The 14,798-nt window shown below is 38.5% G+C and overlaps 1 protein-coding gene across 1 annotated transcript in view; it reads left to right on the top strand.

Moving 5' to 3' along the window:
* The window catches only part of LOC126162156 (intraflagellar transport protein 140 homolog), a 240,584-nt gene that overhangs the window by 63,644 nt on the left and 162,142 nt on the right, over positions 1-14,798 (top strand). The window lies entirely within an intron of this gene.

Here is a 14,798-nt window from a genome sequence, read left to right as displayed (position 1 = left end):
CAAAGGTGGTGGAGGAATTAAGGGAATGTCTTAGGGCACTGCGGATATGGGAGATGTGAGAGAGTAAATGCTGATGTAACCCACAATTGATGTTGGCAACACAACTTGCAACATTTAGCTTCACCACGCAATTATTATACAACTACTGCTAGATTGCAGCGGGAATGGAAAAACAAGATACTCAACACAAAGTGTTCCAGACAGAGCTAATACATGATGATGGTGCCCAGCAACTACCTTTCTTCATCCCACTCATAACTCACTCTCATCTTTTTTGCACGTATTTCTGATGTACTGTATTCAGCAACAATATCACTTGTCAACCTTTAAAATCCAGACACTGAATCTCGATGAACATGCTGGTCATAATTGAGGAAACATCACCCATTTCCGGCTTGTGAACTCTTATTGGCTGACGACTTGTTAAGTCACCTAATAGCCAGCACAGCCACCACACCGCATGAAAACACTAAAATGAGCTCACCTACTGAATGTGTGGATAGGGGGAGTGGCCCTTCAGCGCAGGAGTGCAAGTAGGGGTGAAAGCATTTTGTGAAGTGCTGAAAATGTACTTTTCATGCAGATGATGTGCTATGACAGAGATGTCACACAGAAATAAAACAAGGCTTTGGGAATAATATGTTCAAAGACTTTTGTCTTCAAATCTGACATGATACAGTTGCAACAACTATGTACACTACTCATTTATATACTTTGCACCACACACTGTAGATTGTAAAGATTGGCAGCAGTGATAGGGAGCATGAAGCAAAACTGAAGCACCTGAACTTTCTTTCAGATGGTTCAAATGGCTCGAAGCACTACAGCACTTAACATCTGATGTCATCAGTCCCCTAGACTTAGAACTACTTAAACCTAACTAACCTAAGGACAACACACACATCCAGGCCCGAGGCAGGATTCGAACCTGCAACTGTAGCACCATGCGGTTCCGGACTGAAGTGCCCAGAATCGCTCGGCCGCAAGCTTTCTTTCAAATTTATGTTTTACATAGTGTACAGAAATTCACTGAGTCGCCTTCTTGTAAGCTTGTAACGTCAATTGGGAAAGTAAACTCATTAAACAGATGTCCACAGTTATGCTTATGGTTTAACTGCTTAGCTGCTGTGATGTTTTTGGTTTAATTCAACATGTTCTTTCTTTCTTCTTCTTCTTCTTCTTCTTGCGCACAAAGAATGATATATCAGAAACGTGTGTTTTGAACATATAATTTGTAGTCGTAGCATGTCGGAAAACAGCTTGATTATCTTGTACCCAGAAACCAAGTTCTAATTTTTGATTTTTATTTACTTGCTGTTACACATCAGTGCTTTTTTATGAACTGATGAAATTCATTGCCACAAATTATTGTATAGACATTGTACATTTAATTTGCTTCACTTACACGATTTTATACAAAGTATTGGAGAGTATTGCGATTTGTAAGCATATGTGCCAATTACATGTGTTTTTGCTAATGTTTTGCATTTGCTCAGTTCTGTATTTTGCTCAGTTTTGCATTTTTTAAAGTCCTGACTGCACAAAAACGTAAAATAGGGTTTTGCTGTATATTGTCTTATGTTGTATGTGGAAGAGCAGTATCATCAACCAAGGATAACACAAGTGTTAATATCTGTCTCTCTCTCTCTCTCTCTCACACACACACACACACACACACACACACACTTTTTTTTTTTCAACTACAACAATCTCTTTCACTCACACAGCCATCAGCTACTTATGGTTATGTCCCTTCACCATCCACACTTCTACAGAAATATGTTATGCTTGCCTTTGTACTAACATTAGAATGTGAAGTTAAAAAACCAGATACATATATGAACAACATCTTGCAAACATAAATTTGTTCACTGTTAACAGTATTTTGTGTATGGCCAGACACAGTAATAGTATTCATGTCTTTCACATTTTCTTGCATGCGGTTGTAGCCTTGACAGTCTGCTATAAAATGGAATGAGGAAGGACTCGTCATGTATTGGAGGCCTAGGGTAAAATTTGGTAAATGATATGTTATTCTCAAAATACTTTGTTCTCCATTTGTCGCATCTATATTCTTTATTGGCCCAATAAATCTTTACTTTGTGTGTTGTTTGTGCATGCAAAATAGGATACTTCAGAAATATTAAAAGTAATATATAATATTAGTGAGTTAGAAGACATGTTACTTATTATTAACATAAATGTATTCAAAGAAAGTAATGTAATTTAAAGTGGTAGTATAGTTAAAAATTACTTAATCCAATAAGTTTAATCGCTGTGATGCTCCAAAAAAATTCAGAATGTATCCCATGTTTCAACTGTGATGTTATCTATTCCAGGAGCTTTACCAATTTTTTTTTTTTTTTTTTTTTTTTCATTTCTAATACAGCTTTTTCTACATGTGCCACTGCTTGAAGATTGATGAAAAGATAGTTTTACAGAAAATCAGGAACAAGATACAACCATACGTAAGTGAAGAACAACAAAGATTTTGGCTTGAAAATCAACTATGATGCCATATTTACTAGACAGATAATAGAAAAGAAATGTGAATTTGGGAAAGACATTGTAGCTGCATTCATAGGTATACAAAAGGCTTAAGACACTGTTAGAACAGAAGTGATTTGCAAGGTCTGAATAGATTGGAACCGTCAAAAAAAAAAAAAAAAATGCATTTCAGACTCAGAAACACGTATAACAATTGACTGAATTGTGTTATAATGGCAGCTAAAAATCAAAATGTTTTGGAACAGATAAAGTGTTTAGAAAGTGTAGTGTTCTCTCACCAGTGCTCTTTAATATAGTCATGAACAACTTCATAGGGAAAGTTTGCAGTGGGTTAGTGGCAGATGACACAAAAATCATAGCATGTGCGGATGATGTGATGATACGGGAAGACAATGAACAGAAACTGGAAGAATAACTAAATACCTGGCACAGGGTAATTGAAGAAACAGTCTTGAAAATAAGCTTAGCAAGTGAGGCAGTGAAGATCAGCTGGGAAAATGAAAAAAAAATGTAAATTATTAAAGAAGTAGATGCTTTCAAATATCCAGAGAGGAAGCTAACCATGAAAGAAACATCAAGGAAGAAATTTGAGAGAGTATAGAACACTGCTCAAAATTTTGTTATTGCTTATCAGATATAATTAGAAATTGGAAAATACCCACCAAAGTGAAGATCATGATATACAAATCATATTATCTACCAGTTTTGATGTATGGATCAGAATTTTGGTTCTGGACAAAGAAAGTTCTTGGGTAGAACAGAAGTGGCAGAGATGCGCTTCCTAAGAGGGAACCTGGATAAGACGAGAAGGTTAGATTAGATTAGATTAGATTAATACTAGTTCCATGGATCATGAATACGATATTTCGTAATGATGTGGAACAAGTCAAATTTTCCAATACATGACATAATTAAGTTAATTTAACAACATACTTAAGTTAATATAACAACTTTTTCATTTTTTTGTGTTTTTTATTTTTATTTTTTATTTTTTTAATATATTTTTTTAAATTTATATCTAAAAATTCCTCTATGGAGTAGAAGGAGTTGTCATTCAGAAATTCTTTTAATTTCTTCTTAAATACTTGTTGGTTATCTGTCAGACTTTTGATACTATTTGGTAAGTGACCAAAGACTTTAGTGCCAGTATAATTCACCCCTTTCTGTGCCAAAGTTAGATTTAATCTTGAATAGTGAAGATCATCCTTTCTCCTAGTATTGTAGTTATGCACACTGCTATTACTTTTGAATTGGGTTTGGTTGTTAATAACAAATTTCATAAGAGAGTATATATACTGAGAAGCTACTGTGAATATCCCTAGATCCTTAAATAAATGTCTGCAGGATGATCTTGGGTGGACTCCAGCTATTGTTCTGATTACACGTTTTTGTGCAATAAATACTTTATTCCTCAGTGATGAATTACCCCAAAATATGATGCCATATGAAAGCAACGAGTGAAAATAGGCGTAGTAAGCTAATTTTCTAAGATGTTTATCACCAAAATTTGCAATGACCCTTATTGCTTAAGTAGCTGTACTCAAACGTTTCAGCAGATCATCAATGTGTTTCTTCCAATTTAATCTCTCATCAATGGACACACCTAAAAATTTGAAATATTCTACCTTAGCTATATGCTTCTGATTGAGGTCTATATTTATTACTGGCGTCATACCATTCACTGTACGGAACTGTATGTACTGTGTCTTATCAAAATTCAGTGAGAGTCCATTTACAAGGAACCACTTAGTAATTTTCTGAAAGACAGTATTGACAATTTCATCAGTTAATTCTTGTTTGTCAGGTGTGATTACTATACTTGTATCATCAGCAAAGAGAACTAACTTTGCCTCTTCATGAATATAGAATGGCAAGTCATTAATATATATTAAGAACAACAAAGGACCCAAGACTGACCCTTGTGGAATCCCATTCTTGATAGTTCCCCAGTTTGAGGAATGTGCTGATCTTTGCATATTATGAGAACTACTTATTTCAACTTTCTGCACTCTTCCATTTAGGTACGAATTAAACCATTTGTGCACTGTCCCACTCATGCCACAATACTTGAGCTTGTCTAGCAGAATTTCATGATTTACACAATCAAAAGCCTTTGAGAGATCACAAAAAATCCCAATGGGTGGTGTTCGATTATTCAGATCATTCAAAATTTGATTGGTGAAAGCATATATCTCATTTTCTGTTGAAAAACCTTTCTGGAAACCAAACTGACATTTTGTTAGTAGTTCATTGTTACAGATATGTGAAGCTACTCTTGAATACATTACTTTCTCAAAAATTTTGGATAAAGCTGTTAGAAGGGAGATTGGACGGTAATTGTTGACATCAGATCTATCCCCTTTGTTATGCAAAGGTATAACAATAGCATATTTCAGTCTATCAGGGAAAATGCCCTGTTCCAGAGAGCTTACACAGGTGGCTGAGAATCTTACTTATCTGTTGAGAACAAGCTTTTAGTATTTTGCTGGAAATGACATCAATTCCATGTGAGTTTTTGCTTTTAAGCAAGTTTATTATTTTCCTAATTTCAGATGGAGAAGTGGGTGAGATTTCCATTGTATCAAATTGCATAGGTATGGCCTCTTCCATTAACAGCCTAGCATCTTCTAATGAACACCTGGATCCTACTATATCCACAACATTTAGAAAATGATTATTAAAAATATTTTCAACTTCTGACTTTTTGTTCATAAAGTTTTCATTCAATTTGATGGTAATACTGTCTTCCTGTGCTCTTGGTTGACCTGTTTCTCTTTTCATAATATTCCAAATTGTTTTAATTTTATTATCAGAGTTGCTGATTTCAGACATGATACACATACTTCTGGATTTTTTAATAACTTTTCTTAGTATAACACTGTAGTTTTTATAATGTTTGATAGTTTCTGGGTCACTACTCTTTCTTGCTGTCAGATACATTTCCCTTTTCCGGTTACAAGATATTTTTATACCCTTAGTAAGCCATGGTTTGTTACAGGGTTTCTTACGAGTATATTTAACTATTTTCTTGGGGAAGCTGTTTTCAAATGCATTTACAAAAATGTCATGAAATAAATTATATTTTAAATTGGCATCAGGTTCACGGTACACCTCATCCCAGTCTAACTGCTGTAGGCTTTCCCTGAAATTTGCAATTGTTAAATCGTTGACTGAACGTACTACTTTGGAGGACTGTTTAGTATTGCTGAATGGAGCTATGTCATATATTGTAACTAGCTGTGCACCATGATCAGAAAGACCATTCTCAACAGGCTGAGCATTTATCTGGTTAAACTTATCTTGGTCTATAAAGAAGTTATCTATCAGTGAGCTGCTATCCTTTACCACCCGAGTAGGAAAATCAATAACGGGTGTCAAATTGAAAGAACCGAGTAATACTTCAAGGTCATTTTTCCTATTACCCTCTTTCAGAGAATCTACATTGAAGTCCCCACAAATAATAATTTCCTTCCCCCTGTCTGACAGATAGCACAACAAGGAGTCCAAATTTTTCAGAAATAGATGAAAATTTCCTGATGGGGACCTATATACTTAATTTAAGCTCACAGGCACATGCTTCTATATGTTTCTCTAGACAAAACTTTTTTGTTTCTATACTTTTTGCACAATGATAACTTTTGACATATATGGCAACTCCTCCTTTCTCCATATTTTCTCACATTACATGTGCAGAGAGCTTATATCCACTTACATTTACCTTATCCATATCAGTAACAATGTGATGCTCAGACAGGCATAGTATATCTATTTCATCCTCAGCTTCTAAATCTTCTAAACAAACCAGAAGCTCATCTATTTTATTCTTTAAACTCCCAATATTTTGATAAATATACTTACATTATTTTTAATTATACTTTTATGAGAACCTTTCCTTATTCTAACATTTACAGTACTCTCCTGTCTGAGTTTCTCATTGTGCTTAGGCCTAGTTGCTACACCAGTGGTCACATGGTGTTCAGAGAGGCGGATTATGTCAACTGGGTTGGGTGACTTTAATTCATCAATGCAATTACCTCGGACTGAGATACAACTTGGTGGAGATAAACTTTCTGGTGATTGGTGAAAATTTATAATTGACAGCTGGGATTGGTGATCGAATGTGCTAGAATTGTGCTGTTTAATTCCTTTACTAAACTGAAGATTTGTTTCAATCCTGACCTCTCGTAGAACTTGACATCTTTCTGTCTTATCTATCCTAAAAAAGGTGCTGCTCCAACACCTGTAACCACTGGTATTTTACCATTCATGGCAATGCCTCCCCCCCTTAAATTTCCTGCTATTACCCCAGCCAGTTTCCCCTTCCCTTTCCTGTTGAGATGTAGGCCGTGCCTAGTATAGTCCCACCTACTGAGGGAATCAACAGGAACCACACCAATATGAGCCCCCGCACCCGACCCAAGCAGCCGTTCCAACTTCAAATTAACTCTCCCAACAGAAGAGTTCAAATGAGGCCGGTCATGGCGTCTCAGGACAGATACAAATTCAACATTGGTGTGTCTTGATGCCGACACAATCTTTACCAGGTCACACTCTATACTGTACCCAGGATCTCTGTCGATGCTGTTCCCTGGCCCTCCCACAATAACCACGGTGTCTTCCCTGGTAAATCCTTTACAGAGTGAACCTAAATCCTCTGTCACCTGATCCAGACTAGCACTTGGTTTGAAAAAATTTGTGACCTGGTATTCTGGTCCTAATTCCTCCTGCAGAAGTTGGCCTACACCTCTGGCATGAGAACTGCCTAACAACAAAACTTTCTTCCTTTTTGATGGCTTTCCTACATTCTTTTTCAATTTCCTATTGAAAGTTTGTTGTGTCCTGTCTACACCTACCTCTGCTTGAGGCTCATCAGTTTCTAACTGAAGCAACAGGTCAAACTTATTTTTGACATTCATCACAAAACTGTCAGACTTAGTTCTAGGCCTGTTCCTTCTGCTACCTGTTGCCACTTCCCACCTCTCTTTGCCCTTCTCCCTCCTTAACCTGTCCAGATCTTCCCTAGCCTGATCTAGCTCAGCCTGAAGGGCAGAAATTCTCCCCTCCTGTTCCACTATCTTCCTATCTCTGCTGCAAATCCTACGTAACCACTGATGAGCCTGATCCACTTTCCCGACACCCATGCCACTGCAGTCCCCCCAGTGAAAAAAACTACTGCATCCATCACACCAAATCCCAGAACTAACAATTCTATGGCAAGTCAGGCACTTCTCACTCATGGCAAAAATAATACTTTAGCTAGAATAAATCAATTAAATTACCGAAAATCAAAAAAGACGTTACAAGAATTAAGCCTATTCACAAATGTATATAAGCAAGTTTCTGATTTAAAATTCCGCTGTTTTTCTGAGATCTGTATTAAAACAATGAAGGTATACGCTATTTATTTTATATTTCACTCGATGGAATGAAAAAAAGGACAATTAAACAAAATACTTTAACTTTGATTCTCCAAAAACGTTACGAGAATTAGGCCTATAAACAAATGTATATAAGCAAGTTTCTGATATAAAGTTACACTGTTTTTCTGAAATCTGTATTAAAACAATGAAGTTATACGCTATTTACGGTAGTTTACTTATTTGTTACCGAGAAATTAGTTAAATAACCGTGAAACAAGAAACAAACACGTTTACAAAATTTAAGCCTAAGCGCGACTTCGCGAAGTTACGATCTTTTCGTGTTTTCTGAAAAAATACGCAAAGAAAAGTCAAACCTTTAACGGCAAGACTAAATGATACACTAATGCATGTATTTAATTTGTTGTCGGTGTTAAACTAAATTGTATTCCTGTCAAAATCACTTAACTTTCTGGAAATGGTTTCTGGCGTCACTTACTCGGCGGCCAGCTTGAGCTGTGGAACAGGAACAGAATAAGAAATGAAACAACATGAAACATGCTTCAGGTTGATCTCCAAAAAGAAACAATTGAGAGAAATAGGCTGAAATGGTTTGGTCATGTTAAAAGATTGGGAAAAGAAAGACTACCAAGAAGAGCTCTGGAATGGGCAGAATTTGGAAGAAGACTGATTAAATGGCTATAAACAAGTTGAAGAGACCAGGTGAAGGATGATGTGAATCAGTGTGGACTACAGTAGTACGAAATGTTTAATGGTAGACTGAGTGAAAAGAGAAGATTGGAAGAGATTTTCTGAGTGATCTGCATCAGCAGAAAAGTTTCAGAATGAAAAAGAGAGATAACTGGTAGTGTCAGCTTTTGTCTCTACATAACAGTGCAAAACCAGGACCATAGAGCATGCAAATGTAGGAAAGGTAAGCTAATGTTTGGCCTCAGGATGAAGCTGTTATTAGTGAGCATTGTGCACAGACATGTATTGAAGGAGACTTACATAGGAAATACTGAAGAGAGTTAGTGACTGTTAACGTTTGTTTTCATTTACAATAGCAGAGGGTTATTTACGTTGTCTCAGGTTACATATTATGTGAGTCAGAGAGGGAAAACATTGAATAGCACTTCTGTCATGACATTAACAATATTTTAGTATGTTTTGCCTAGTCATAACTGTTTCTGCACTGAAACAAGTAGCTCTTGAATTTCTGTTTTCCCCTTTAGCTGCAGAGTTGACATTAATGTAAATTTCATTTTAGTATCCCATACAAGTTCATTACTTAAGTGACTAAAGACAGCAGTTACACTGCCAGCAATCAAAAGTCTATCTGGATAAGATTGTCAATGGTGAGCAAAGGCTTTGAACATTTTGCTGGCCAAAACATAACCAGAAACTAAAGTAAAGTTTGACACCAATATGAGAATAACAGTCAACTTGTAATTGAATAGATGCTGAAGTTTAAGAGAATTGTCAAGAAGAATCAATGTGTAAAGAAGTGGGATACTTAAGTGTAAAATGCATGTTTGACCATCAGTTACTTTTATTTTAAACCCAAATATCAACTTGTTTCTGTCATGGACCATTTTCATGGATAACGGTTAAAGTGGTTTAAGCCACCACATTACATTTGTCATTACTTAAATAAGGTGTAGAGCATGTCATGAATATCAATATACAACACAGGACTTTTAGAAGCAAACATACTAAGTGTAAACAGGAGAGTACTGGTGAGGAGATCAGGACTATAGCACTGCTCTGTGTACACTTAGTATGTTTACTTCTAAAAGTCCTATGTCATATATTAATATTCATGACATGCTCTACACATTATTTAAGTAATGACAAATGTAATGTGGTGGCTTAAACCATTTTAACCCTTGTCTGTGAAGATGGTCCATTACTGAAACTGTTTGGTACCTGGGTTTCAAATAAGAGCAGCTGATGGTCAGACATACATTTTATACATTATTTGATGGCTGTTGATAGCAGGGTTGCCGTAAGTTCTAGAAATCAGCGAATATCAGGGAATTTCAAATGTGTCAGGGAAATAGGAAAATTTGAAGAAAACACTCGAAAAAACTCAGTTTTGTCTCAGTAGATGAAATGGTTTGTTTCACTGAGATGTCTCATGTGTCATCACTGGCTGGGCATAGATGAGTATGTGCACCATTTCCCTACTCCCTCTTTCTTACTGCTTCTCCCCTTCCTACCATTCCCCTTAGCTTGCAGTCATTACTGCCATCGCTTCTTGCCACTGGCCTAGCAGCTGCTGGTGAGGGGGAGTGTTTTGTTTGGATCTGATTCTCAGAGGTTGTTGACGCAGCGGGCAGAGATAGTGGTCGTGTGTGTGGGCTAAGTCTGACTGACTGTAAGAATTTGTGTGTGCTCTTGTTTCCTGACAAAGGCTATGGCTAAAAATTTAGTTGTGAGAGTTTGATTCTTTTCTATGTGCCCATCTGTGGCTCAGTGATCATCTTGATGGTGAGTTGGTACCTGTCCTCATTAGTATTAATTCCCAGAGTATTTGCACAAGTTATCTGTTGCATGGTTTGATCAACGCAGTCTCATTTCATCAACATGGTGTCTGTGACATGTGAATAGCTGGCCACATGAGTAGACTTTCATGATGGGCCAAAACGGCAGGTCATTCCTGTGGGTATCTCTTAACAGATCAGGCCTGCTGTCTGAAGCCCATCATTTCCCACTAATGTGCAATCCCTGCTCGTTGGATCTGGTCTCACCAATCTGCCTGCAGTCTGGGTCTGTTTGTGTGTGGCATAATGCTGTGGATTTTTGTGGTTTATCTAAGGACCCAGGACTGTGGTGCTCCTTGGTAGGCCAGAGGCCATGGGTGAGATTTCAATTTACCAGATATAGACTGGGACACTCAGATGTTTAGGATGGGTGGTAGTGACAGAGCATCGAGTGACATTATACTGAGTGCACTATCCGAAAATTACCTCGAGCAATTAAACAGAGAACTGACTAGTGGAGATAACATCTTGGACCTACTGATAACAACAGACCCAAACTTTTCGACTCTGTAAGCGCAGAACAGGGAATCAGTGATCATAAGGCCGGTGCAGCATCCCTGAATATGGAAGTAAATAGGAATATAAAAAAAGGCAGGAAGGTTTATCTGTTTAGCAAGAGTAATAGAAGGCTGATTTCAGACTACCTAACAGATCAAAACGAAAATTTCTGTTCCGACACTGACAATGTCGAGTGTTTATGGAAAAAGTTCAAGGCAATCGTAAAATGTATTTTAGACAGGTACGTGCTGAGTAAAACTGTGAGGGATGGGAAAAACCCACCGTGGTTCAACAACAAAGTTAGGAAACTACTGCGAAAGCAAAGAGAGCTTCACTGCAAGTATAAATGCAGCCAAAACCTCTCAGACAAACAGAAGCTAAATGATGTCAAAGTTAGCGTAAGGAGGGCTATGCGTGAAGCGTTCAGTGAATTCGAAAGTAAAATTCTATGTACCAACTTGACAGAAAATCCTAGGAAGTTCTGGTCTTACGTTAAATCAGTAAGTGGCTTGAAACAGCATATCCAGACTCTCCGGGATAATGATGGCATTGAAACAGAGGATGACACGCGTAAAGCTGAAATGCTAAACACCTTTTTCCAAAGCTGTTTCACAGAGGAAGACCACACTGCAGTTCCTTCTCTAAATCCAAACAAAAAAATGGATGACATCGAAATAAATGTCCAAGGAATAGAAAAGCAACTGGAATCACTCAACAGAGGAAAGTCCACTGGACCTGACAGGATACCAATTCGATTCTACATAGAGTATGCGAAAGAACTTGCCCCCCTTCTAACAGCCGTGTACCGCAAGTCTCTAGAGGAACGGAAGGTTCCAAATGATTGTAAACGAGCACAGGTAGTCCCAGTCTTCAAGACGGGTCGTCGAGCAGATGCACAAAACTATAGATCTATATCTCTGACGTCAATCTGTTGTAGAATTTTGGAACATGTTTTTTGCTCGCATATCACGTCGTTTCTGGAAAACCAGAATCTACTCTGTAGGAATCAACATGGATTCCGGAAACAGCGATTGTGTGTGACCCAACTCGCTTTATTTGTTCATGAGACCCAGAAAATATTAGATACAGGCTCCCAGGTACATGCCATTTTCCTTGACTTCCGGAAGGCAATCGATACAGTTCCGCTCTGTCACCTGATAAACAAAGTAAGAGCCTACGGAATATCAGTCCAGCTGTGTGGCTGGGTTGAAGAGTTTTTAGCAAACAGAACACAGCATGTTGTTCTCAATGGAGAGACGTCTACAGACGTTAAAGTAACCTCTGGCATGCCACAGGGGAGTGTTATGGGACCATTACTTTTCACAATATATATATAAATGACCTAGTAGATAGTGTCGGAAGTTCCATGCGGTTATTTGCGGATGATACTGTAGTATACAGAGAAGTTGCAGCATTAGAAAATTGCAGCGAAATGCAGGAAGATCTTCAGCGGATAGGCACTTGGTGCAGGGAGTGGCAACTGACCCTTAACATAGACAAATGTAATGTATTGTGAATACATAGAAAGAAGGATCCTTTCTTGTATGATTATATGATAGCGGAATAAACACTGGTAGCAGTTACTTCTGTAAAATATCTGGGAGTATGCATGCGGAACAATTTGAAGTGGAATGATCATATAAAATTAATTGTTGGTAAGGCGGGTACCTGGTTGAGATTCATTGGGAGAGTCCTTAGAAAATGTAGTCCATCAACAAAGGAGGTGGCTTACAAAACACTCATTCGACCTATACTTGAGTATTGCTCATCAGTGTGGGATCCATACCTGGTTGGGTTGACGGAGGAGATAGAGAAGATCCAAAGAAGAGCGGCGCATTTGGTCACAAGGTTATTTGGTAAGCGTGATAGCGTTACGGAGATGTTTAGCAAACTCAAGTGGCAGACTCTGCAAGAGAGGCGCTCTGCATCTTGGTGTTGCTTGCTGTCCAGCTTTCGAGAGGGTGCATTTCTGGATTAGGTATCGAATATATTGCTTCTCCCTATTTATACCTCCCGAGGAGATAGTGAAATCTAAAATTAGAGAGATTCGAGCGCGCACAGAGGCTTTCCGGCAGTCATTCTTCCCGCGAACCATACGCGACTGGAACAGGAAAGGGAGGTAATGACAGTGGCACGTAAAGTGCCCTCCGCCACACACCGTTGGGTGGCTTGTGGAGTATAAATGTAGATGTAGATGTAGATGTGATGGATTTCAGGAATTGCAACTGTTTCACGGCAAGTACATTGTACAGTGTGGCATTTTATAGACATTTTATTTATTCTTGTACATTTTGGTACTTAGAAAACAATTTATATATTAGAAAGTATCGACAATAAGAAGAAGATAATTGTGACAGTCACTAGCAATTTGTACGCTATATACTCATGTATGTCTTGAAAGAAAAATCACACAGTACCTGTAAAATAATAGACATAACACAGTGACTAATAACTGACAATAAAGAACATAGTAGAACCAACATTTTAGCGGTGGTTACCTATAGTGTTGGTTTGCACAACTCATCCCTGCCTTATACAGATCTTTCAAGAGGCCTACTTTTTTCTGAGGTTATTTCTGAAATCAGTGAAGGTATTTTAAATATGTCTTCCAACTCCGAGGAAATGCATATTTTTGTCACAAATGTGTTTGGTTTTATTGAAATAAAATAACAACAGTGATCTTAATGAAACACATATATCATTTGCCTTGCTTTTCCATCTAAAAACAGTTCATTACAAAAGATGTTGGTGTTAGTACTTAAGATTTTTGCTCACACAGTGGAGAAATCTACCATGGGGCTCCAGCCTTTGCAGTAACTTTTCCCTTCTGTGCTTTGTGTCTGTCCTCTTGCTATTCTTTTTCCCATCCCTTGTGGAACATGTCAGGGGTGTTTTTGGGAATGTTCCGCTCTGTCTGTAGCTGACATAAGAACAGTCTCACCACTGTTTTTCACTCCTTTTTCCTTTCTTCATTCCCTTTCTCCTATCCTTCCTCTGCTTCAGCGTTTGAGACTCCTCTTTTTTCTTCTTCCTCCCTATGCACTCCTGAAGACCGGCTCATGAGTCTGACGTGTAAAAGGTGATTGGGTAATGCGTTATTTCCAGCCACATGTCGATAGGTAGGGTTCACATGTGCTCCCTGGTGCAGACCAGGCCCAGGGAGGGGTGATTGCCTGAGCTGCTACCTTCCCAAATTGCCGAGTGGTCCCTCTGTCAGGTGTTAAGGAGGTGTGACCTGAGGTGTGAACTATCACCTAAGGTCGGAGCGCCCCCATGTGAAGGTTGGCCCCAGTTGGAAGGAATGTGCCGTCGGAGATGCTGGCAATTGTGGAGGCTTTTCTCACAGTGAGCCAATCATCTTTACAATCATTGTCTACAAAATGTAAATGGAATGAGGCTAATGATTCATAGACCCTCCCAGCTGCACCACAGTTCCTTGTGGTTCACGCACCGAAGACGGTCAGTCCTTCTCAAGCGTAAGTCCGTTTATTATTCAGAAAGGTGTTGGTGCAGTTACCAGCCCTTTGAAATCCTGCTCTCATTTATGGAATGGCACTTTGCTTTTGGAGACTACTTCTGATTCTCAAGCACAACAATTGCTTGCTGCTTCGCTTCTCCACAGCTATCCTGTTCATGTTGAGACCCATAGAACTCTTACCGAGCGAGGTGGCGCAGTGGTTAGACACTAGACTCGCATTCGGGAGGATGCGTCCAGCCATCCTGATTTAGGTTTTCCGTGATTTCCCTAAATCACTTCAGGCAAATGCCGGGATGGTTCCTTTGAAAGGCACGGCCGACTTCCTTCGCCATCCTTCCCTAATCCGATGAGACCGATGACCTCGCTGTCTGGTCTCCTTCCCCAAACAACCCAACCCCATAGAACTCTGAA

Source organism: Schistocerca cancellata, chromosome 2, assembly GCF_023864275.1.
Source record: "Schistocerca cancellata isolate TAMUIC-IGC-003103 chromosome 2, iqSchCanc2.1, whole genome shotgun sequence".
Taxonomy (NCBI): Eukaryota; Metazoa; Arthropoda; class Insecta; order Orthoptera; family Acrididae; genus Schistocerca; species Schistocerca cancellata.
Note: the sequence above shows the minus strand (reverse complement) of the source record. Positions and strands in the feature narration are given on the sequence as shown.